The sequence below is a fragment of the Camelus bactrianus genome, chromosome 18 (genome assembly GCF_048773025.1).
Source record: "Camelus bactrianus isolate YW-2024 breed Bactrian camel chromosome 18, ASM4877302v1, whole genome shotgun sequence".
Classification (NCBI taxonomy): Eukaryota; Metazoa; Chordata; class Mammalia; order Artiodactyla; family Camelidae; genus Camelus; species Camelus bactrianus.
The window spans coordinates 15,699,824-15,724,775 of NC_133556.1; the positions used below are offsets into that span (position 1 = coordinate 15,699,824).

Here is a 24,952-nt window from a genome sequence, read left to right on the forward strand (position 1 = left end):
GATTAATCTCTCTAAGCCTCAGTTTCCTCATCTGTAAAATAGGAATAATAACAATACCTATGAGAATTTTTCTGAGGACCAGAGAAGAAACTGCATATGAAGCATTTAGCACAATGTTTGGCACATACAAAGTGTTCCCTAAGTGATCGCTGTTGTTACGATTATTATCAGCTGTGTGTCTTTTAGCAGGTTACTTAACCTTTCTGAACCGTAGGTTTCTCCATCAGAAAAGTAAGCTCACACCATTCATTGCACCAGACTGTTCTGATGTCTGAAGGAGATAATTAGATATTATTTTTATTTGTGCTCAGTGAATGAATAAGTGAATGAATGAATTCTGAGACTCGTGTATTAGTCAGGGTAGGATCCCTGCAGTAACAAACTACCCCCAAGTTTTGGCTGGACACAAGTTTATTTCTCCCTCTCACTGCATCACAGTGTAGATGGACAGGAGGCTCTGCTCCACGCTGTCATTCAGGGACCCACTGCTTCCAGCCGAGGCTCCACCCCCTGCAGGGCCCTCAGAGTCCTCACCCTTCAGTCCACGGATGGGAAAGATGGTGATGGATCTCATGTGGGAGATGTTTATGGGCTAGACCTGACCAAAATCACTTCTGTTCTGGTTCCAGTGGCCTCTCAGTACAAACCTGGTTGCAAGAAAGGATGGGAGATGGTCTAGCTGTTTGCCCAGGACAGCAAAGAGGATGATACCTCACCCTGGACTGAGGGTCCTAGAAACCTCAAAACTGAGGACCACCAGATGTGTCTGAGACTCACAAATAATAACAAATGAATGTGACTTGATATCACAACAGGTTAAAGAGGCAGGGGAAGGTTGGAAGAGGAAAGAAGGGAAGCATGTTCAGAAGAGCATGGAGCCCTATGGCTCTGGGTCCCGCCTGTTGCAGCCACAAAGTGGGTCCATACCTCCTCCTCCCTCCCTCCGTCCTTGGCCGTTTGCTCCTTGGGAATCCATTAGCGAGCTCCGCCATTGTTTTTCTGATTTCATTAAAAATGCCACCAAGACACATGCTCTGCAGTCTGCCACTTCAGTCCTAAGTGGGGCATTTTTGCTAGATGGATCGATTTTTTAAATGACAGCATCTGTTTGCTTGTACACATTTATTTATAATTCTTCCCTTGGCAATTAGAGTGGAGGAATCGGTGAGCGGTAACCAGCTGTTTGAATTAGCGGAAAGGCGGGCAGTGATTTGATCTGTGAAGGAGTACCAAAGCCCTGGCCAGAAGCAATAAAAACAGAACAGATGCCCCCAGATACACCATCCCTGGAGGAGGGATTGTAAATCACATATGATGCTGGCCCCAGAGATGGCAGCTAAGCTAGAAAAGCCAGGGAGAGTAGGGGGCTGTGTCTAGCCCTCCCTGGGACTCAAGGAGGTTGGTGAGTATAAGGGGGAGGAAGCAGAGTAGCTGAAGGGAGTGGACCTCGGCGAGTTGGACCTTCGGCTAAGTCCCCATTTCACTCAGAGTGAAGCCCGAAGTCCTTACCATGGTCCACAGGGCCCTGCCCATGTGGTCCTACTCTGTGCTCTTAGTCCTGCCTGTCTCACTCGGTCTGCTCCAGACACTCCAGCTCCTTGCTGCTTCTAGAATGAGTGTGTGTGTGTGTGTTGGGGGGACAGTCCCCGTCCTCAGAGCCACTGAGGCTCTGGCTTCTCCTGCCTGGAGCTCTCCTCCTCCATCTCTGATTTCCCACGCTCACTGCTTTCACCTGTGGGCCCCTAAGTCCTTTCTCAGAACCTACTAGTTAACACGGCAGCTCTAGCCTTCCTCTCCCCTGTCCGCTGGTTTGGTTTTCTCCCTAGCACTCACACCTTTCTCACATAACATGCACTGTCAATTGGTGTTTATTTTCTGTCTGTTCATAGAAGCCTTCTGATGGCAGGGACCTCGCTCGTCTTGTTCTCTGCTAAACTGTGCTTGGCACATAGTAGGTGCTCAGTAAATATTTGTGACTTAGTGAGAGGATTTTCACTTGTGGGAACACATGGCCATTTTTCTCACTCCCTCGCTGCAATCGGCAGGGAGGGGATCACAGAAAACCCAGGTCACTTAGGGTGGCTCCTTGGGGACACCAACCCTGTAGATCTCCAGGGCATAGTGCACAGCCTGGCACACAGTAGGTGTTCATTAAAGTTGCTGAATAAAGAAATGACTGAATGGCCCAAATCAACACTTAACAATGCTCAGGACAAAAAAGAAGGCGTCATCCAGATTCCTTCATTTATTTTATTCTTTTATTATTGTTATTATTGTTTTCTTCCTTTGTCCTACACCAGCGAGTCTGACAGGCAGCACCTCTGAAATACACCTTGCATGCAAGCACCAGTCCCCAGATCCTCTGTTAGTGTCCTGGCCGGGGCCACCTTCCCCTCCTACTCAAACAAGGGCTGCAGCTTTTAACCCGGCTCCGCTGCTACTCTTGCGCCCCCTACTGTTTGTTCTCCAAACAGCAGCCAGAATGAACTCAGAAAAAGGCCAATTAGATGCTGCCCTTTGCTGTCTCACCACCCTCCAAAAGGGCCTTATAAGGAAATCCAAGCGACCCTCTGCGGCCTACTCGGGTCCTGTACACGTGTCTGGCTCTTCTGCCCTCCCTCACTGCTGAGCTGGTCCTCTTTTAAATTCCATTGGAGTCTTTGTATTTGCTGTTCCCTCTTCTTGGAAGGACTTCGCTCTGGTTGGTTCCATACTGGCTCCTTTATCAGTCAGATTTCAGCTCAAATGTCACCTCTTCGGAGAAGCCTTCCCTGACTACCCCATCTAAACCAGTAATCCAGCCCATCCCCTTGCCCCACGGAGAGGAATGGCCTGAATCCCAGTTGGGTCCCAGTGACTTAACTCCTCTTGGCGCCATCTCCTCCCATCTGCTTTTGTACCCAAAGCAGCATCATATTTTGATATATTACTTTATCTCCTTCGTTGTTCCTCCTGCATCCAGTTCCCATTTTCACTTCTCATCAAAGCAGACAGCTGTTGCCTCAGGGGAGGGATGTAACAGAAGCAGAGGAAGAAATAGCCTATAAGTCTTCCCTGGCTTTTCTTCTCTTTCAGCAGAACTTAAGAGTGTTCTCAGAAGAACTAAGAGGCTGCAGGGGATTTGTGGCATCATGGAAAGTCCTGGAATAGCAGTGGGGAGAAGGGACCCCCTCCCCAGACTGCAGAGAGACATTCCTGGCTGGGGCAGGGGATGGATGAGACGGGGAGGGCTGGGCCTGAGCAGTTGGCTCTGGGCTCTACTCCTCGGCATTTCCTGGGCAAGGTCCCAGAGAAGAGGATGCCTCTAAGGCCAGAGACCCCAACTCAACCCTGCCTTGGGTTGAATCCTGCCCACAACTGTGCTTGGTTTTAAATGCATTGTCTTAATTTTTTTTTTTTTTTTTTTTAGTTATTTGTCAACATTTGAGAGATTGGATACTTAAAAATTCTCTTGAAAATTCAGGTCCAGATTTGCAGTTTGTCTAGCAAAAGAGATCTGGCCCTGTGCTCCCATGAGGCTGCCCCACCCTTATCCGTGTGGGCCTGACATGAACTTGCTACTTTGCACTTGGCTCCTTTCCCACCCTAGTCTGACCCCTGTGGACATCTGAATTCTCCAGCTCCGGATGATGGTGCCAGAGACAGCTTGAGCGAAGTTTCTGGGGATCCAAAGCATGTTTTGAAAGCAACAGAGAGCTTCTGCTTCTGAAGGGGTCGTGCAGACAGGAAGGAAGCAAATCTCTGTGGTAACCCGTGTGGACAGTGACCCACAGCCCGCAGAAACTGACTGTAACATCATGGCACCGTGTGGAGCCTGAGAGCTGGAACCCCGCCCCAGAAGGGAGTGGGACAGTCAGGAAGGACTGATGTTCACTCTTATGCTGTTAAATGGAGCAACAAGGAGGGCAGGAGTCAGAGATCCAGTGGGTTACAGAAAGTTAAAAAAAAAAGGATTTATTTCTTGAGCAACCCAATTTGTGGATGAGATGCAAGGTCGCTGTCACCCTTCTCCAGGGTCCAGTTGTTTGCCCCTAGAGACGAAAATCCCATTCTTCGGAGGGCTTTCTCACATAATGGGCATGGAAGTGAGCCCTTCATTTCAGCCTTCTGTATTCTCAAACTTGAATGTGCATCAGAATCATCTGGAAAGCCTGTGAAAACACAGCCATAGAGTTTCGGATTCAGCAGGTCTAGAGTGGGGCCCAGGAATTCGTCTAACACGTTCCCTGGCGATGCTGATGCTTCTGGTCTGGGGACCCTTCCTTGCGAGGCACACCTTTAGGGAATCATCTCAGTTCATTCTCACAGGGTTACTGGGTAGGGTCTATCATCTTCTTTTTTATTTATTTTTATTTTTTCAGTGTGGACAGTCTTTATTGGCAGGTGTTAAGAGTGCAGAATAGTAACAAATCCAGAGGGAGGGGAAAGGAAGTGGAGCATGGCTTTCCTCCCTGCCATGAGGACCCTATAAACAGGCCAGTGGGGTAGGAGCACTTGACTGTTTCCACTTTGGACCCAGCACCCTTTGGAGAACAAGCTCCCAGGCAGGAGGGCTCCTCATGACATGGGGGAAGGGAGCAGCACCCCAGAATATCTTCTTTTTTAAAGAACAACAACAACAAAAAAGGTTAATTTGCTCAGGGTCACAAGAGTTTGGGCCCAAGTCTGCCTACCTAAGCTCCTAACCACTGCCCACTCCTGTAAAGCCAAGTCCGGCCACAAGCAGACCTACCCCTGACCTTGGAGGGGTGATATATGTGAGGGGGGAGGGGTGGGAGGGAGTGTCTACGCCTGCCTCATCCCTCGGGGGTAGAGAATAATAGTAATAGTGTACAGTGTTCACCATGTGCTGTGCGTCATTCCAAATGCTTTACATGTATTAACTCCACCAGTCCTCATGGCAGCCCTCTGAAGTACATACTGAGACCCTCATCCTCCCCATTTTACAGATGGGGAAGCTGGCTCCATTCCTTCCAATCAGCAGGCTGGGGAAGCAGGTATGCTGACTTGGGAGGTTTTGATGGGTGGGGCCTGGAAGTAATGACATCACTTCTGCTTGCTTTCATTGGCCAGAGCTCAGTCATATGATCACACCTGACTGCAAGGAAGGCTGGGAGATGTAGTCTATTTCTGCACCCGTGGGAAATGGGAAAAGGGATTTGCTGACTTCTAGGCAGGGCTCTGCCTCGGCTCTTTCATGCATTAATGTTATTTAAACCTCAGAAGGAGACGTTATTAGCAGAGATGCACAGTGGCTGGACTGAAGGTCACTCCCAGGCTTCCTGGCTCCTAAGCACAGTGGTACCCAGCCTCCCATTGAAACTGAGTCCCCATGCAACTGAGTTCCTCTATGAGTTTATGATTAACTTCTCTATCCAAAACTTTATTCCCTTTCTTCTCTGGTACCTGTTCCCCTCGGGATTGAAACAAAGCAGGACCCTGTGGGGCTGCTCTTCATGTCTCCCATTCCTTGTTTGTAGAAAAAGGCTTTAGTATCCTAGGCCTTCCCTGAGCACCAAAGAACAGACTCAAGCAGTTAATGATTAGGACAATAGAGTCACAGGACTCCTAGTCCTCCTGAAGGGCTGTACATAATAATATGATGCATATCTTTTGAGTTATTCTACAGAAATTAAGACTCCCACCTGGTGGAGGGTAGTGACTCCAGGCTGACCACAAGCAGGTGAATCCCAGACTGGTTGGAACCAAAAGGTTGATGATGGAGATCCCAAAACATCACCCTGTTACCTCAGCATCAGCCAATTAGAAGAAGGCCCATGAGTGGATCACGCAACCTAAGACCCTCTTCCTTAACTGTCTTTAAAAACCCTTGCCTGAAAGCCATTGGGGAGTTTGGGTCTTCTGAGCATGAGCTGCACATTTTCCTTGCTTGGTGCCCTGCAAATAAACCCTTACTTTGCTGAAAAGACCCGCCATCAGATTCTAGCTTTCTGTGCTGTGGGAACATGAGCCCTTACTCATTACACTACGAAAGGAAAGGGAAAGGCAGAATGTGGAAGCCAGGGACAGTGAAATGAACATTGTCAGCCAGGCCCCGTAATCCAGGCACCAGAAGCTACATTAGAGGGACAGTAGCTTCTGGAATGGTAGCGATGGGGCCTGGAACCTGAAGATGGGGTGTCAAGACCTTTGCTGCCATTTTTAGCTGTGGGCTTTGGGCAACTCACTTCTCTTTGAGCCTTGGTTTATTGTAATACCAGGATTATTTACCAGGTTATTTGTGAGGGTGAAGACGATAAACAGCTAGTCTGGGAAGGGACTCAGTACATATTAATTCAATCTGAATTAAAAATATGCATCTGGGCATCAAATTTACTGCACATTAGAATCATCTAGGGAGTTTTATTTTATTTATGTATTTTTAAAAATAAGGTATTTTTCAAGTTTGGTAATATCAAGAACGTGTAGTAATGTGGGGAAACAGGCACTCTCAACTTTTTTTTTTAATGGAGGTACTGGGGATTGAACCCAGGACCTTGTGCACGCTAAGCTCTACTTGTGCATGCTCAGCATGCGCTCTACCACTGAGCTATCTCCCTCCCCCATTCATCGAAGGAGTTTTGAAAAATGTCCAATGCCAGGTTCCTACCTTAAGAAGTCCTGATTCCTTTGTACGGGGTGAGATCAGGGCATAGGTATTTTCTAAAACTCTCCCAGGTCATTTTAATATGCAGCCAGGTTGTGAACACCCTTCTATGATGCTGACTTTTAGTCAGAAAGGACCAAACTCGTATCTTCTCCTTAAATAAGGAGGGAAGGGGTCCAGAGTCTCTGGTTGGGAGAAAGCCTTTAGAATTGGGCTGGGGTTGACCTTGAGACCCTTTGAAGGAGCCATCAGCCGGGTGGGCGGGCCCAGAGCAGAAAAGGCCTGGTACATTTCATGCTTCATTTGGCTAGAAGGCCGCACAGAAAAACGTCTGTGCTTCAATCCACCTGCTCCCGGCCCTGGATTTTTCTCTTCTTCATCAGCTCTGCCGAGACCGGCAGGAGCCCAAACTGATAAATAGCCCCGGCCTGACTTCCAAGTAGAACAGCAAAGCATCATCATTTCTGGGCTATCACCAAGTGGAACAACTTTCCGCCAGCTAAGGTGACACGTGGAGGTTGGCATTTGAACAAGCTGCTTCGCAGGACCAGCAAGAGACAGTAAGTGCTACCTTGGGGCTATCACTCAGAGAGAGAGTACTCGCTACAAGCTCATGACTGTGGTTATTCAATTGGTGTTTCCCTTGAGGTGAGGGGAAAGGTGGGTTATTTATTCAACAGGACATTTGCTACACGACAGGCATACTGTCCTTTATGTACTGCTTTACATAGTGCTTTGCAAATGTTAACTCAATTAAATCCCCACCGCCACCCTATACAGTCGGAACTATCATTATCCCCATTTTACAAATGGGGAAACTGAGGCACAGAGCACTAAGTAAATCGCTCAAAGTCCCATAGCTGGTGTGACCTGGTGAGTGGCAGAGCTGGGATTCAGTGGATGCCGTGGCCTGGCTTCAGCATCTGGGCTCCTAACTGCTATCCTGTGCTTAGCGTGACCATCTGTTTTGGTTTTCCTGGGACTGAGGTCTATCCCAAGATAGATGCTGGACTTTCAGTGCTAAACCCGGGACAGTCCTGGATGAATTGGGACCATCTGTCATCCTAAGGGGGATGCTTCTCGAAGTTTTGTTGCAGATGAAAGATGGTTGGTGGTGAGGATGGAAGCCCCCTACTCACCAACATGCCTTCCACCTATATTTCCAGATTTTCCCCAGTCCTGTAAATAAAATATATCCAGCGCCGTGTTGGAGGGTAGAAAAGACAACCATGGCCCTGCATTCCTGGAGCCGGCATGCCCCTGGAGGAATAAAGATGACAAGCAAGTAGATACACAAATACATTGGATACTTTCAGATTGTGATGGTGCTTTGAAGTGAAAGACATTTTTAGAAACGGGAGTTAAGGAGGGCACCCCCGAGCAGGTGGAATTTGAAGTTTGCTTTACGGCACTTTTACGCCCCTACTTTCCAGAAGTTTGCTTTACGCCACTTCACTTCTACGAAGGACCGACGTTAGTACCTGTTTTTACTAATGGACAAAAGTCCGAAGAGGATTTACTTTTACTGAAAAAAAAAAAAAAGGCGAATAATGAAAGTGTTATTCAACATTTGTTTTGCAACGAGCTGAGCTGTTACAGAGGCGTGGAGCGGCCCCAGCAGCCAGAGCGGCACCGCCACGCTCCTTCCCCGGGAACCACACTCCGCACCTCGGCATCCAGCCGCCACAGCTTCGAACTGTGTCTGCGAGTATCTGTGCTTTATCACCATATCCTAAGGTAAGTGCTTCTTTGCTTTATGCCATTTCGGCTTACGGAAGCTTTCGTAGGAACGCTCTGCTTTCTGATAGCTGGGGACGTGGATATTCCAGGGGAAGAATGATCCAGGCAGGGGGGGTAGCAAGTGCAAATGGCCTGAGGTGGGAACAGGCTTGGCTTGCTGAAGGAATGACAAAAAATGAGCAAGAGATGAACATGAGACGAGGCTGTGACAAGAAATCTGGATAACAGACTAAGAACAATGGGCAGCCACTGGAGGATGTTGAGCAGATAAGTAACTAGATTTGAGTTGCATTTTGCAGTAGTGGTTCTGGTTGCTGTGGGGAGAAAGGATGATGAGGGGTTGGGAGGAAGCAGGGAGGCCCATTAGGAGGTCCAGGCAGGGGTGAAGATGGCATGGAAATGGAGGGAGGAAGGACATCTGTGCATTTATGAAACCTAATGTGGATCAGTCTTACCCCTAGGAAGGGAATTCCAGGGCAGATGTCATGGTTGTGCGTTCCAGCTGAAGTGGTAGTGTGGGGTGGGGGAGGGGTCCCTATCCTGGAGGACAATGAGCTTTTTGACCTCCAGTCACCAAAGGGAATGGAACCAAGCTCCTGTCAACGAGGCTGATGATATCGATGCTCTGGGATTCTTCTTTCCTCTTCTCCATCCTCCTTTATCTTCTGTCACTGACGATTGTCACCACCTCCAACATCACCACCATCCTAGTATAACCAGCCCCGTTCACCAGGCTCTACCATTCACATCACTGGCCTACTGTCCTTGTGACATTGTGACCATAGCGATGCCCATCACCCATGATATCACTACCATCACCATATATCACCATCACCAAACCACTGCCACATCACCAAACTATCAGCACCACCATGTCTGCCATCAGTATGACACTGTCATTACCATTCCTGTCACCGTTATCCATCCCTCCAACACTGCCCCCATCACCATCACAATGCTGTGAGCCTAGTTGCCATTATCACAATCCTCCACTGTCACCAGCACTTGACTATCCTTGTCGCCACATCACTACTGTCACCACCACCTCTATCTCTACCACCACTGCTTTCATTGCCGCCATCACCCATATTTTCATCACCACCAAAACAACTCAGTACAAGTCACAGGTACTTTACGAATCTCCCCTGTATTTTAAGCTTGTGTTAAATGCCAAGGTGTGAGCATGACTAAGAAGGGGACTGTGATTCGTGCTCACCATCATTACCGTCACCAGTTACTAGAAGAACCCCATTGATGCCATATTAATCATTATCCCTGGCTAAACAGTTGCTTTGAACAGAATAGCATCTTGTAAAGTTTGTGCGCTCGCCTGATATCAGGACATGTCCTGGCTCCAGCTTTTCCTCCTGCTGTCCCCCAGCCCAGTCTAACCCAAAGATTCTTGTTGGCTTTGCCTCGGGGTCCCCAGATAGCCAGATAGGACGCTTCCCTCTCTCCCATCCTTCTCCAGGCCTCTTCATGCCTGTCTGACCAACTTGCTACTGGACATTAATGCTTCCTAGCCCCAGAGGGTGATACAATTACTATCACATTAGGTGAGTTTTATAAGCCTTAATTTAATGTCGCTTGGCTGAAAGCAGAAGGTAGGAGAAATCTGGTTCCCATCACCAAGGTTATGCCTCTGGAAGGCTGTTGTCTTTTGGAGACAGTGTGGGGATTCTGAGCAAAATGATCTTTTGATGAGGTGAAATGAGAAGGAAGAGGTACCTGGGGGCCTTATTTTGGCTCCAAAAGACCAGTCAAAAGGAGATTTCAATCCATTTGAAGGGTCTCTGGTTGCAGAATTGGCATGCTTCACGGGCTTTTCTTGGCTGTCTGCACCCTCACCCAGGCCCCTGTCCCTCCACCCTCATCGTGCTCTGATGTATGACTTCCCAGCTGTGTGATTGTGGGCAACTAACTTGACTTTTTTGTGCCTCAGTTTCCCCAGCTGTAAAATTGGGATAATAACACCTCTTCTGCTTATAGTGAGGGTTACATGTGATCACTCACCTAATCCAACACAAAGTGACTGCTCCATAGTCATGGTCATGGCAATAGTAATCGTACTAGCACCCAGATTCATGCTGCTAATTATAGTGATGACTAATGGATTTAGGGGCTGATGACTCAGTAGTCCCAAGGCCATTCTAAACACCTTGAGTGAGTTAAAAATGATCATTTCCACTGTTCTGTGGCTCTTACAGCCAGGCCACTGCTGGAAGGGGGCTTGGAAGAGGCAGTGCAGAGATTTGGGTCCAGTTCCTGTTCTGCTGCTTCATAGCTGTGTGACCTCAGGCAAGTCCCTTTACCTTTCTGAGCCTCAGAATTTGTAAAGTGTGGACATTCACAGGGACGGCCTCATAGAACTGTGGTGCTGGTTAAATACCCAAGTGTTTGGCACAAGGTCAGTGTGTGGTGTTTTTTGGTTGTCATGGTTAATTAATCGGTCCACCAAACAAATGTGTCAGTGGTTCTGGTGGATTCTAAGTGGATTCAGACATGTTGAAATGTGCCAGGAATGCTGGTGTAGGCGGGGCACCCATCTGTGTTTACAGGAAGATAGAGAGACATCTGGAGAGCAAATCTCTCAGGCTGAACAAGAAGCAGGGCCTGGACTAGGGTGGCAAAGGAGGTACCCATGACACCCAATTTAAGGAGACCTTCATGCCCAGGTGCCAGCCCTGCCCTTCCACATGCCTGAGAGTGAGCGCCTCCTTAACTTTTATCCTGAACTCTACGCTTGCCTCACCCCTCCTGACCCTGGAAAGAAGCCAGACTAGTCCCAATTGCTCCAGTGGTAAAAGGGGTCCAGGATCCTGAGTCCAGAGTGTCATCATGACCTTGTAGAAGCCACCAACAGGAGCCAAAAGAAAAAAAAAAAAAAAAGATATTACTACAATGATGTAGCAGACACCTGTCTTGCTCTGTGATTTCTTTTGATCACCTTTGGGAAACTGTCTTCCTTCGTAGCTCTGCCTCCTGAAGACAGAAGCCAGGGGTGCTTCCTGGCAGCCCCCCACCCCCTGCAACTGAGGTGCAGACCCCACTCTCGGGACAGGGGTAGGAAGGTTCCTGGCAGGAGTGCCGCGGGCCCAGCCCCGAAGCGGGAGGGGGCGCTGCAGGGTCTTTGCTGTCGTATCCTTGCAGGGGCTTCTGGGGACTCTTCCTGGCTCTGTGGGCTCCAAGCTCAATTCTCCTCCAGCTCTTCTGGAGACTTAGTGACTGTTGCCTGATAAATGCCTTTATTCCCCCAGCCAGCTAGAGTGGAGCCTGTTGCAGGCACCCAAGAGCCCTGGTGAGCGTAGAGGATACGGAGGCCTCGTGGAAATCCTGCCCTCATGGAAAGGGCAGGAAAGGCCTGGAGCTGGGAAGTGGACCTGCGTCAATCCGCCTCTCATCTCTGTTTCTCTCTGTGCCGGTGCACTGATGCGGTTTCTCGGATTTGTGGTTCACGTGGGGGCCGTAGTTACAAGTTCCAGCCCTCCCAGAAGTAGACCCCATGTCTCTCGGCCCCAGCATCCAATTCTTGTGCGGGGTACATCTGATTGGCCCAGCGCGGGTCAGCTGCACGTGCAGCGGCCCCCTGGCCGTGGCCGGGGGCGGGGTCACACGGTACACACGCCCTTGCCAGGGCCCCGCCCTTCGGGAGCTCTCGGGAAGGGGAATTCACTGGGAGCTGTACAGAGATTCCCCAGGATCTACCGTAGTCAAGAAAGTGTCTACGGCGGGAGCGAAGGAGGCCACTCAGATCTTTTTGGTGGCTCTACCCCGCGGGAGCCTGTCTCTGTGCAGGGTTGGAGATGGCTGTAACTGAAAACAGAAAGAACTCTTTTCTTCTGGAACACACTAGGCCCAAGTGGCTTGGACAGGAGGCTGCTGTAACAGTGAATTAAAAAAAAAATCTATTTTCCTCCATGGCTTCTCCCTCTCTGTCACAGTGCACACAGCAGTGACGCCTGGAGGTCTGGAGTGGTGGGGACATTGGTGCCTGGTGGGGCAGCAGCTCCTTCTGGTGGGCTCAGATTTTTTGTGAGTATATGTGAGGACCTTAGGAGAATCCATAAATACCGCTGATGGAAAAACAAGACTCTTGAGGCAAAACGTTCTTGTCAAACCAGGTAAACCCAAGTCACTGCTGCTGATCAGGCAGATGGGCCTGGGGACCCCCAGGTTAGCTGATCATTAGCTCAGCACCTGTCGCATACCAGCCATGAAAGGGGGGATGCCTGCCGTCTTTCTTTATCCATGGGAGCGTACTGGGCTCTGAATAGATGCAGAATTCAGAGCGAGAGGAACGAGAGCCTTTGGGTCTGTTTTATAGAAGCAAAGTGAAAGGTAACATTTCATAGAATCTAGACTTTCTGAGGGAGAAAATACCATGCTCTTATGAAGAGGAAGCTTGACTCAGAGAAGCTCAAAACACACCCATATGGGGATAGCCTGTCCCTGTGTGAATCCAGGCAGGTGTGAAGAGGAGCACAGGCCCCTTTCCCTTCCCGCCCAGGGCCCCACCTGCCGGGGGTGGGAGAGTCTGGGGACGTCTCCTCACCGTGGCTGCCCCAGCCTTGTCTTCAGGCTGGTTCTCTGTCCCCAGGCCCCCTCTTCCGTATCTGGGTCTCCAAGTTGATAACTGACTTCTCCTGCCTCTGAATGTTTAACTATGCTGAGCCTTTTGCCTTTTTCCCTGGCTTTGTCCAACTGGAACTTCCCTTTCATTCTTCCAGACTGTTCCTGAAGCTTCCTTTCACAGGAGACATTGTGGGTTGCCTCCCCAACATCCACTCCTTCTTCTGATAACAGAAATCCCACATGTAGCTGTATCTTTTTATATCTATATCTACATATGTATGAGATGGGAGGGGCCAACAGGGTACTCACTAAATGCCTTCCCGACCTCCCTTGCAGTGGGGTGGCCATGTCACACAGGCATTGCTCCCCTCTCCAGCGCTGACCACAGAAGTCTGATCACAGGACCCATGACCTCCCCTGCAGACTCGTAGTTGAGATGCGATGGGGTTTGGCCAGGATCTGGGATTCCCAAATACCCTCCTCCTCAACCAGCAGACGGAATGATTATCTTGGAATCAGACAACCTGCGTTCATATATGGCTTCTGCACAACTTACTTGTTGGGTGACCTCAGGCAGAGCCTTAGTTTCCTCATCTTGAACCGGGAGCAATAATAATAATGCTGGTATCCCAGGCTGTTGGGAGGGCTGGTCCAGAGTGTCAGCTCCACAAAGATGATGCGCCCACATTGCTGGATGGGCACACAGTAGGGGGCTTAAATGGTCTAGACTGAGTGAATGAGAGCACAGGTCTCAGCAGAGTGACTGGTGCAGGACATCTTAGCTCAAAAGCTGAATGGACACCCTAGCAGTGCCCAGGCCCCAGCTTCCCATGGGAGACAAAGGGGAGGGAAAGAAAGGGTTAAGTGGTGGGGTTCACCCCCCCATCCAAGCAGATAGACTTGCATCAGATTTATGCAAGAGATTCATTCCTGAAGCCATGCATTATTCAAGACTGAATTTCCCACAGGGATGAATGTAAAGCAAGATCTGCATTATTTCAAAATCTTAGCATACGGCGAGTCTTTATTAATATTTTTAAATCGCCTGATTTCCAAGTCACATAATGAAAATTTGCATGAAATGTGACTCACTGTTTCAGGGTTCTGGACAGGGTTTGGTGGGCAGAAAGTTTGCTGAGGGATAAAAAGTTGACACCTTAGATAAACAACAAGGACGTACTGTATAGCCCAGGGAACTATACTCAACAGCTTGTAATATCCTATAACGAAAAGGAATACACACACACACACACACACACACGTAACTGAATCACTATGCTGTACACCAGAAATTAACACAACATTGTAAAGAGAGTATACTTCAATACAAACAAATAAAAACATACAAAGAAACAAAGTTTGTACCCTACTACTGGCCTCCCAAATTTGTGATGAAGGGCTGATGTTGGTTCTAATCATTTGATATTAAAAGCAGTTAAAGTACCAACGTCGAGGAATGATTTACTTCAGCAAAATTCAAGCTGGCTCAGTTATGCCGAGCGAGGAGTGTGAATTATTGAAAAATTAATTGGGAATCTATTTTCCCTTTTCTTCTCATTGCTTGAGGCTCATCAGAAAGGAATGAAAGGGATCTTTCCTCCCGTTTCCCCAGGGCCTGCTGCACATTCAGAGATGTCACAGCCCTGAGAGCGGAAGTGCTGAGTGCAGGGTGCTAGCAGCTCTGAGGTGGGCCCCGGACTCTGCGTTTTTAGCAGGTACTTCAGGAGACTGTGATGTGGGTGATGAGAATGCTGGGTGTTTGAAACTCCCTGGAGGGGAATTTAGCTGACTCATCCGGAAGGCAGAGCTGCAAGGGTCTGGTGCTTGGAGGGGAAAGAGGTTTTTTAGCTTCTGGGATTGGGTGAGGAGATGCTGAATTTCTGAAGGTGGTGGCCATGTGGGTGAGTCCCCCTGCTCAGGGCCCTCGAACTGGCAGGTCCTCGGTGGGGTGACTCCGTGAGGGCTGTGGATGCTGGTCTGTCAGTCCTGTAGCCTTGGGAAGTGTGGTCCATGGTGCCTGAAACAGGCCTGCATCAGTGGAGAGGACCCTTGATGGATATCTGTCACCCACCCCAAAGGGCAGTTATTGATGGGACATTGTGCGTGATGGTGACAGTGTCAGTAGCAAACAGTTATCAAATGCTCACTAGTGCCAGGCACTGGTCTCATTGTATTTAATACACTAAGTCATAGGTCTCATTATGACTCCCACTTTACAGATGAGGACGCTGAGTCACAGAGAGGTTTAGCCACTTGCCCAAGGTCACACAGCCAGTGAAGGGGAGAGCTGGGATTGAAATATAGGCAGTAAGCTGTAGCGTCAATTCTTGGTTCCTCTGCTCTACAGTCACAAGCAGCAACTGTGAGAATGATGATCTCAAGAGCTGAAAACTGAATCGTTTCTAATTATTTTGGACCAAACCCTGGGATCCTTGTATGATCCACAGAAGGGAGAAGACTCCGGCAATTGATTACTATTGAATTTACTGTCTAATGGGGGTATGACTTGATGTAGAAACCTAAAGAAATGGGACATATACTTCAGGAGTTATGGAACAGTTCATACCCATGACCCCAATAAGAATGTCACAATCACTTGCTTGCCTTCTCTATACGTTTTCTTTCTTACTTTAAGTTTTTGAATAGATGCTGTGTTGTGTTTACATAGTTCAAAAATCGAAGTAATATAAAAAGATATTTACAAAAAACATCACTCTTTTTCTGGTCTCTGTGCATTGTATTCTCTGTCTCTCCTTAGCACATTTGTTACTTTTGTGTCTTTTTCTAGAACTTCTTTATGCAAACGCAAGCAACTGTGGGTATGTGTGTGTGTGTGTATTTGTACCTCCCTCCTTTATTACACAAAAGGTAGCAAACTATATATACTGTTCTGTCTCTTGCTTTTTTCCACTTACCGATGCATTCTGGAGCTCATTCCGTATCATACAGAGAGAGCTTCCTTGCTATTATAAACATATATATATTTTACAGCTGCATAGCAGGGTGTGCTGGAATCAAAAGAACTGACTGCTAAACTGTCAGAAATTTGTGAGCTGGTTGACGCCATGTTGGTAGCTTGAAACTGGCCCTGGAGGAAGCGTTTGCGCAACACAAGTGGGCAAACTCTACCAATCAGGGCTTCCCCTCTCGGAGAGCTGGATGTTATAAGCATTCATGGTACTCCACCCGTTGTATGCTATGCTAAGGTTTGGTTAACTGGTCTCCTAGACATGGATACTTGAGTTATTTCAAATATATATGTATTTTAAATAAATGATGCTTTCTGTCCAGAGAGAGACAGAGAGTACAGGGATGCTGCGGCAGTTACGAGGATGAAAGTTGCACGTAAGCCCCCAGCCTTTCCACTCAGTGTGGTCTTGGACCAGCTGCATCAGCGCATCCAGGAGCTGGTTAGAAATGCTGACCCTCAGGCCCCTCCCCGGAACTCCTGGGTCAGAGTCTGCAGTTTCACAAGACACCCAGGTGGTTCATATGCACCAAAGTGTTTGGGAAGCTTCCCTGGATAATCTTTACTATGCCGCAGCCTAAGGGGGGTGTGGGACCCTGGGAGGAGTCTCACCTACTCCATCTCCATCTTAAAAGTAGGACGAATCAGCTGCCCTTTCTTTAAGGTGAGGAGGGACCACATTAGGGCATAGTAGTGGAAAAAGGAAGCCCCAAAAAGGAAGACTGAAAAATTGGTCTGTATGACCCAGTAGACCCTCCCAGGGTGGACATCCTTCAAAAGCCAGAGGAGACCCCAGGTTACCTCTTACATGCCAGCCCTGGGGCCAAGACTTTTCAAGAGTAAGAATGGAGATGAAGATGGAGGAGGAGGCGTGTGTGTGTGTTGGTGGGATGTGGGACTTTGATCCATTAATGGGAGGAGGGGAAAGGAGCATTGAGAGCCCCCTGGTGGCCAACTCAGGTAGTGACTGGAACAGGGTGCCCAGGCTGGGTAGTAACAAGGAAAGGAAGAGTAAATAATTGCAGCATTGCGGGTGGACTACAGATTTGGCGGAAGAAAATGCTTTCTCCCTCCACCCATCTTAGATTCACTGGGTGTGAATTAGACCCACAAGAGCCAGATTCACAAGTAAAAAACAAACAGAAGTTCATTGATGTGTGCATCTAGCATACACGTGGGAGTATCCAGGGCTGAGTAACTCAAGGGGGTGGTTAGAACTCGGGCATACTTAGCACCTTAAAAAGGCACGGTATAGTGTTAGAGAAGTGTCATGAAAAGGAAAAGGACTTTGAGTTTCTAGGGCAGCATATTATGGGAAGATAACTAAATGGGGAAACTAATGGAAGATGAGAGCCACTGAGTACAATTTATTATGTCAATTCCTCTGATGCCATCTCTACGCTGGTGAGAGTCTAGAGTGGTCTCCAGTGATTAACTTCTGTCCATCCTGAGAGAGAGGAGGGACATCTTTAAAAATTTAGGTTACGCTTTTAGGCAAACAAAGTGAGGTTGGAGAGCTTTTCTTGTATCTTTTTTTTTTTTTCCAATTGCCTTCAGCTCTAAAGAATCTTTATGCCAAAGTGGCATATTTTAGGGTGGCATATTCTGTTACCCTTCAGAGGCAAAGGGTTTTAGTGGCTGTTTTTTGCAACTTGCATACAAGCGAGTTTGAAGATGCTCCAGCCATCCTTCCAGGTAACGGCAGGTAGTTGCACCGGCAGGTCATGGCAGGTGACCTCAGGTAGCTGCAGATAATGGGAAGATGCTTTGGGATGGCAGCCTGCCTTGTCCATTATCTCTGCTGTTACTTTGCTTCAGGGGCAAGGACCCTTTTCTGAGCCTGTGTGCATATACAGCCCCCTGTCTGATAACCCCTTTGCACACAGACCTGTGGACTATACAGCGGAACCCTGGGAATGAGCTTGGGGCTTCGTCCACACCAGGGCAATAATGTGGTTAATTGTGCCTGTGGGCCCATTAGCTGACATAATCAGGGAGTGAATTAACTTCTGCTTTTCTGGCTGTATTTTCAAGGCATTATTTAAATGCTCTTTTTTTTTTTTTTTTGAGCCTATGCACTCTTCAGAAATTAAATTTAGACTGTGATTTTATTACCCTTTTTATTTAATTTATCCTAACGGTTGCATTCAAGCTGTGAACCAGCTGTTGACTTTGAAAAAACATTGTTCAATTTGAAGGGAGCACTTTAAAACTTAATGTAATGGCTGTAAGTAATCACTATGGCAATTACACTCCCCAGCGCCCTGTGTCACAAGGGGCATGGGGGGATGTGGAAGGTGGCTCAGGTGGGCAGAGGGATGGCTGGGGCAAGAGGCAGGCATGCAGATTTGGGCGAGGGGGCGGGAGGAGGGTGGTGCCCAGGGACCTGGCGACCACACAAGCACATCTCTCCTTCCTGGGGCTAGCTGGGGACCTGCGGGAGGAAAGTTCGCCAGAGTCCAGGCTTGGCCAGCACGTGGACCTGCTCAGCTCCTCGCTCCTGCTGGCCTCTCCCCAGCCACTTCATCTCATCTGAGGGCCATGTGTGCTCTCCGTCCCCTGCTCCTTGCCATGGACAGAGAAATAAAAGAGGTTCTGAGGTCAGACGGAGTCCAGGGGCTCCACCTGGACAGAACCTTTTTGTTAGTTCCTCTCAGCTTTCCATTTATTCATTGATTTGTTTACTCAATCCCTGTGGGAGGTTGTGACAAAAACGGGCCCCAGTTATTCCTATCCCTGTACCCATGCCTTTGTAAAGCACTTTTTCCACTAAGAAGTGAAGTCTACTTCTCAAATCTCAGATTTGAGCATGGTTATGTAATGGCCTTTGGCCAATGGGATGTTAGCAAATGCAGTACCAGCAGACGTTAGTCCCCTGCTGCTGCCCTCAGACTCCACGTGGGGAAGTTGGGGCTAGCCTGCTGGGTGAGCAGAGACTGCGGGGGACACAATTGAGCCACCCATCTGATGGTACCCAGCCTGCTAACACGTGGGTGAACCACCTTCGACCATCCAGCTCCACTGAGCCAGCCCAGCAAACCTACTGAATGCATGAGCTAAACACACTGACTTGTTTTGAGCCACTACATTTAGAGCTGGTTCTCCATGCAGTAAAAGTAAACTGGAACAATCACTCAACAAGTATTTTGCGGGTCCCTAAATCTGTGCCAGCGACTGCGCTCAGCCCTGGGGATGTGTATCCCGGTGATGGACATGAGATCTGGCCAATATCAGAACACTCCATCCCTCTGATCACAGCTTCCCATTAGCCAGTTGCCTCTTGCCTGGGGTGGGCCATCCTGCTCTCTTGCCTTCCCCTGCTCTGCAGACTGCAAGATATCTGCATCGGAGACCCAGCTGCAGGTCTCTCCTTAGCATCACCTTCAGGTGGGCAGTGGGCACTGCCAGGACAGTTTGGTGATTGAGGGCAGCAGACTAACAGGGGGTTCAAATCCTAACTTCTCTATTTACCATTTACCATCATGAGCTGGATGTTAGAGTCAGACCATCTGGATCCCAATCCTACCTGTGTCATTAGGTCACAGACACAGTGTCACTGAGCCCTGAGTTCTCTATCTGCCAAATGGGGTGCGATACTACCCAACTCGTAGGGCTGTTGTGAGGATCAAAAGACATAGAACCTGCCGCTCCAGGAGATACCTAGTGCTGTCGCTCCCTGAGTCTCAGTGTCTGTATCTTTGAAATGGACAGAGCCCATGGTACCTATTGCTAACAACCACCTGAGGATGGTGTAAGGATGGGAAATGATAAATGCATTACAAGGAGTTACCACTGGGCCCCACACATGGGATGTGCCCCGAAAATGGCAAATATCATTGTTTTTTGCTATTAGTTATTATCAACCAAGCATGGTAGATTACTGGGGAAAGCTCTGGGCTGAGGCTGGCTTTCCACCTCCTAGCAGTGAGCTCTCTGGGTGCCTTATGAAGACTGTCCTCTGTCATCCCAGGACACATGTCTTTGCTGCAGTGACAGTGCCAGACTGACTGACCATGTGTGTGGTTTATGAACTTTTCTGCTCTGGCCTCTGTTTCCTTATATTTAAAATGGAGGATTTCAGAGTGGCAAATGGTTTTAAATTATGCGTGTCCTCTGATTGATTGGTAACACCTGTTTGGAGCCATGACTGGCGATCTCAGCACATCCAAGCTTATCAGGAAGAAGTGTCAGGATCGATTAGTGATGTCTGCAACGTATGTGAGGTAGGAGGATGGAGTGTGCTTGCCGACCTAGACTTGTGGTCTCTTAGGGGTCTCTTGGGGATACTAAGATTCATCCATGTGTGGATTTCTGACCTGACAAGCCTATGTATCAGCTTTCATGTTGTGGATGCTTCAGGGTGGGGAATGATTATTACTCATCTTCACAGTCTCAGGACTTAGCAAGAAGATTCAATCCTCAAACAGCCTGGAGGAAAGACTATAGTTTCTCTGTGGTCAGAGAAACCTGGAGTTCCATCTCAGAGCTGCAATTTTCTAGTCATGTGCCTGCAGTGGTAATCACCAGTGCTGTTTGCCAAGTGTTCTGGAGCTCCCATTTTGGGGAATGACAGGATAGTTGGGTAGGATCATGTGATTAGCTCTGACCAGTGGCTTGTGAGCAGAAGTGAGTCCCTTCAGAAATATCTCTTTTCTTCCATGATGACCAACAAAAATGTTCCAGGTCGTGCTGCTCCCTCAGCCTGGACCCTAGAGCGAAGGCTGGGCTCCCTGGGAAGCAGACTCTGAGATAGAGTTTAGAGTACCTGAAGTTTACCAGGCCGTGCTCTTGGGCGAAGGGAAGAAAGCAGGATTGGGCACATGGAGAATTTGGCTCTGCAAAGAGCTCTGAAGCTGGGGATTCATTCAGAGATATCCCAAGTTGGGGGAATGGTCTGACACTTTATACCCCCATGTCAATCACTCATTGGATGTAAGTTACTCCCAGGAAGGGGATGTGAGCTTGGATGAGACGCAGCTGTTCAGCTGAGAGCAATTCCTGGAGCGGAAATGACAGCTGCGGGCTGAGGGCTGCACTCCCAGCAGCTGGAGAGTAGCAGACATGAGCTGGAGCTGGCTCCTATCAGCCCGTGAGAACTGATGATTAAATGTTCAGGAATTTGGTGAGCCCGTTTTAAATATAGTCATCATTAAAGATTAAATTATGTAAACTTACAGTTAAATGCATTTTATTAAAAACAAAGGTAATGAATACTTGAAACTCATCACTTCCTAATTATTTTGCTGCATTTTACTTTACCTAAGCGCTTGAGCTGATTTGCATCCTTTGTACGGTGGAAATGCTACATAACGGTGTGCTGTCACACATCCAGCTCTGCGTTCAGTGGCCTTGCTGGCTTGAAATACATCATACTGGGAGTATTTATACCACAGAAATTTGGCAAATGCTACAAATCAGGGCTTTATTCATTGGTTGATCGTCTAGACTTGAGAAGGTGATGGGAAAAAGGCAGACCAAAGTAAAAAGTGTCATTGGTAGCTGATACATTGTGAATAGTAAGAAAATATATCAAGTCATAGTGAAATTGCCACTATAGGTGGGCTGTGGATGTATTTCAATAAAAATCAATAAAAGCATTCTGTGAGAATTATTGGGCTATATGGAATTTACAATAAAGGGTATTACATATTTTATTATCTTATATAAACTGCACACTATACATTCTTTATATCAGCAAAATTTGTAATAAACGTGTATCCTTACTTTCTTCTCCCAGAGAACTGTTATTAAACATTTACCAGCATGTCGCTGGGGACCAGGTCCTTCATCCTCTATGGGCTATCTTAGGGATGGAATACAGAGTCCACAGAGGAAGGTGACATGAAGCAGAGTCACTGCCATGCCGTGATGGATGTGCAGCATGAGCAAGAGTCAGTCTCCTTCTCTCTGCTGTTTTACGCCACTGGGATTTTGGGGATTGTTTGTTACCACAGCATAACCTAACCTACACTGACTGATAAATTTGGATAAAAGCACTTAATTCTCTGTCTGTGGTTTAGGTTCTTCCCAATAATACCTCCTTGTATGGTTTCAGAGAGAGTTGATGTCTCTGTTACCTTTGGTATCCTGCAGGCACTGTGGATAATGCTTTTTGGTGATAGCAGTGTCTCTTTTAAAAAATATTTTTATTGAAGTGTAGTTGATGTACAGTGTTAGTTTCAGGTGTACAGCAAAGTGATTCAGTTATACATACACATATATATTTTTTCTTTTCAGATTCTTTTTCACTATATGTTATTACAAGAAATTGAACATAGTTCCCTGTGCTATACAGTAGGACCTTGTTTATCTATTTTATATATAGTAACATGTGTTTGTTAATCCCCAACCCCTAATTTATCCCTCCCTGCCCTTTCCCCTTTGGTAACCGTAGTTTGTTTTCTGTGTCCATCAGTCTGTTTTTGGTTTGTAAATAGAATTTGTATCATTTTTTAAAGATTAATAAAATGAATAAATGATATCATGATATTTAAAATTAATAATAGTTAATTTTAAATTAATAAATTAATAAATGATATCATATGATATTTGTCTTTCTCTGTCTGACTTACTTCACTTAATATGATAATACAAGGTCCATCCATGTTGCTGCAGATGGCATTGTTTCATTCTTTTTTCATGACTGAGTAGTATTCCATCTTCTTTATCCAGTTGTCTGTTGATGGATATTTAGGTTGTTTCCATGTCTTGGCTATTGTAAATAGTGCTGCTATGAACACTGAGGTGCATGTGTCTTTTCAAATTATAGTTTTTTCTGGATATATGCCCAGGAGTGGGATTGCTGGATCACATGGTAAGTCTAATTTTGTTTTTTTAAGGAACCTCCGTACTATCCTCCATAGTGGCTGCACCAGTTTACATCCCCACCAGCAGTGTAGGAGGGCTCCTTTTCTCCACACCCTGTGCAGCATTTATTATTTGTAGACTTTTTAATGATGGCCATTCTGACTGGTGTGAGGTGATACCTCATTATAGTTTTGATTTGCATTTCTCTAATAATTAGCAATATTGAGCACCTTTTCATGTGCCTATTGGCCATCTGGATGTCTTCTTTGGAGGAATGTTTATTTAGGTCTTCAATAGCAATGTCTTAATAAATGATTATTTATTTGATTTAAAATGCACTTGAACCAGTTCATGCATGTCACCTTTGTGTGGCTGGGATGAGAGCACAGTCCTCCATTTCTCTGCCTCTCGGTGTCTGTCTCCACTCTCTACCCCACGTGGTGTCTTTCTCTGCATTTGTGTCTAGCTCCATCATAATCTAGGGGCCTGAACCAAAGGCCACCAGTCCCAGCTGGGAGGGGCAGCCCTTCAGGGGTCCTGGAGTGTTAACTGCCCAGTTACTGTAGCTGCAGCTGCTTTGTCCCCAGGTCTCCTGGATGGAATAAAATGCCACCCCAAGAAACACTGACAGAAGAGGACCAGCCATAAAAGTTAATGTCCTGAGAAATAGCCGAGAGGTAGCGGTGGCTGGTAGGAATAGCAACTTTAATACAACATAAAAATGGATGGACTGACCAGCGCAAAGCCTGGCTGGGCCTTACACAGGCTCCAGCAGCTGAGGCCAGGGAGGAAGTGGAGTGTAGGCTTTTTGGACCAGAACCTCTGAGGGGCAGCCTGTCTCTCCGGGTAATTCTACGGTGCAGACAGGGTTGAGGATTTAAGATTCTGATTCCAGTTCCAACGTGTGTGTTTTTTCCCCACACCAAGTAGTTATGTGACATCAGCTGGATGTCCTCCGATTCAGCTCAGTTCTGACTATCTACCTGGAGACAGCATCAGACCCCACAGGTTAGGGGCTTAGTCCTACAAGACTGCCCCACTTCAGATACCAGTCACAACCCAGGTTGTCACCTGGGCTTCTGACTGACTGGCTATAGGTCAGACGCTCCCGAGACCCCTCCTTAGGTCCCGCTGCCTGCGGCTCACAGAGCTCAGAGAAGCATTCTGCCTGCTAGGGCGTAGCTCAGGAGTAGCCACGTGGAAGGGATGCCCAGGGCAGGGCATGGGGAAAGGGGGTAGGGCTTCCATACATTCTGAACGTGCCCCTCTCCCCAGATCTCCTTGTGTTCACCAAACCGGAAGCTCTCTGAATTCCATCCTTTTTGGTTTTTATGGCGGCTTCATTACATAAGCATAATTGACTAAATCACTGGCCATTGGAGATTGATTTGACTTTCAACCCCTCCCTCCTCCCTGAAGGTCAGGGGGTGAGACTAAAATTTCCAACCCTCCAGTCATATGGTTGGTTGCCTTCCCAACCAGCCCCCATCCTTAGGTACTTTCCAGAAGTCACTTCATAAACATAAACTCAGGTGTGGTTGAAAGGGGTTTGTCATAAATATCAAGACATCTTATTGCTCTCACTACTTAGGAAACTCCAAGAATTTTAGGAGCTCTGTGCCAGAAGTGGGGAGAAAGACCAAATGTGTATACTTCTTACTATAAATCACGGTGTCACAGGACTCCTAATCCTTTCAGGTGGTATGAGGTGGCCTTTGAATCGCACTGAAATGTTCAACAGAAGTAATGTGAATATTCAATACCATAATAGCCTACAATGAAAAAGAATGTGAAAAGGAATATATATGTGTAGAACTGAATCACTACGCTGTACACCAGAAACTGACCCAACATTGTAAATCAACTATACTTCAATAAAAAAGGGAAGTAACATGTATGTCTCAGAGGTAGTTGTGAGGATTAAACGTGATGCGTTTAATAACTTATTAAAGGCCCATCTGAGAGGGACCCATTAATAAATTATCCATAGCTGTTTAAAATTATGAGACAGATTTACACATATGGCATATTCTCCAATAAATATTAAGTGGGAAAAGCAAGTTAGTGAGAATCTTGGTGGTGGGTTACCATTGGGAGGGGGGGAAGCGGGGGGTGTACCCATGTCTGCTTGGATATGCGTGGCTCTCTCTAGAAGGGACACCCCTACAGTTGTTACAGTGGTCACCTCTGGGGACTGGGAGTGGGGGCGGGTGACTGAATTAGGTGGGAAAACTCCCTTTTGACTGCGTGCCCTCTGA

General features: G+C 47.4%; 1 long non-coding RNA gene across 3 annotated transcripts in view; it reads left to right on the forward strand.

The window, feature by feature from the left end:
• Positions 1-7,785: 7,785 nt before the first annotated feature.
• The window catches only part of LOC123618549 (uncharacterized), a 367,703-nt gene continuing 350,536 nt past the window's right edge, over positions 7,786-24,952 (forward strand). For all 3 annotated transcript variants that reach the window (XR_012500311.1, XR_012500310.1, XR_012500313.1), the window contains exon 1: positions 7,786-8,344. This is a non-coding gene — a long non-coding RNA (uncharacterized LOC123618549). The remainder of the gene's footprint in view (positions 8,345-24,952) is intronic.